The 1,149-nt window shown below is 51.7% G+C and overlaps 1 non-coding gene across 1 annotated transcript; it reads left to right on the top strand.

The window, feature by feature from the left end:
- Nucleotides 1-466: 466 nt before the first annotated feature.
- On the top strand, nt 467-619 carry LOC124668940. Its single transcript, XR_006992002.1, has one exon. It is a non-coding gene; the product is annotated as a U4 spliceosomal RNA (small nuclear RNA).
- The last annotated feature ends 530 nt before the right edge of the window (nt 620-1,149 follow it).

Here is a 1,149-nt window from a genome sequence, read left to right as displayed (position 1 = left end):
GTGTCATACACGATTTTGTTGAATTCTTTACACTTGGTACGGTGGTGTTTTCTTAGTATATCTTTTTTTTGCTAAATTCTTCAGTATATCGATGTACTATTTGAAATGACTTGAGCACGACTGACTAGACTCGACGACTGCAGTTGCTTAGAATTTGTAGTTGCCCACTAGGCCACCACAACGGGCCAACGGCTAAAGTGTATGCAGATGCTTGGTCCAGGCTCACGTGGCTGCTGGGCTCTCAAAGTATCCATGGGCCGAGCCAATGGAGTAGCAGCGCAGCCCTCTTGTTTGTTAATACATCGAGTTTCCCTCAAAAAAAAAAAAAAGTTAATACATCGAGTCGGTTTGTTTGCTCCGTGCGTGCAGGGTTGATCGCATTGCATTAGTCCCACCTCGGCAACGGAGGAGAGAGCGCGAGGCGTGACGGGGTATAAAGAGGGGTGGCCGGGCACAGGAGAAAAGCATCTTTGCGCTTGGGGCAATGACGCAGCTAGTGAGGTTAAACCGAGGCGCGTCAATTGCTGGTTGAAAACTATTTCCAAACCCCCTCTTTGGCCCTCACGGGTCACTGAGAATTTCTGAAAGGGCTCCCTCACCTTCGGGCCAGGGTAAAGCCCACAAAACTAAGCACCAAAAAATGTTTCTTCAGTCTGGTTCAGTATTCAGATTATCGCATTCGCTTCTAAAGTAGGTACTGCTGTTGAGCAAAGCATGCATTCCGTTTCTCGATGAATTTTACACGAGATTGAGAGAGTCGATGCAACATTGAAAAGTGATCTACATCCATTGGTCAGTGGTCTAATTAGTCGGGCTTCACCATAGCGGGCGACATCCACAACGGGTGAGGATGGCGTCGTCCTCCTCCGTCTCGAGTTGGCGAGTCACGTACGCTCTCCGGCCGTTCGCCGGCGGCGGCCGGAACCACCCCTTCCTTGACGGAGTGCTAATCATCCACCACGCCAAGGGGCGCCTTCTCCTGCTCGATCGCTCGGAATTCGTGGTCGATTCGAGAAGGCTTGGGGAGAGGGAATCTGTTGGATTTGGCGGCCCTGTTGCTCTTCCTCGCCATGACGTCCGCATTCCTTCAAGGCCCCTGCCGCCGAGCTCCCTCTTCGGCGCAGAGGCTCCACATGGACGTCGGCAATC

Source organism: Lolium rigidum, chromosome 6 (genome assembly GCF_022539505.1).
Source record: "Lolium rigidum isolate FL_2022 chromosome 6, APGP_CSIRO_Lrig_0.1, whole genome shotgun sequence".
NCBI classification, from domain to species: domain Eukaryota; kingdom Viridiplantae; phylum Streptophyta; class Magnoliopsida; order Poales; family Poaceae; genus Lolium; species Lolium rigidum.
Note: the sequence above shows the minus strand (reverse complement) of the source record. Positions and strands in the feature narration are given on the sequence as shown.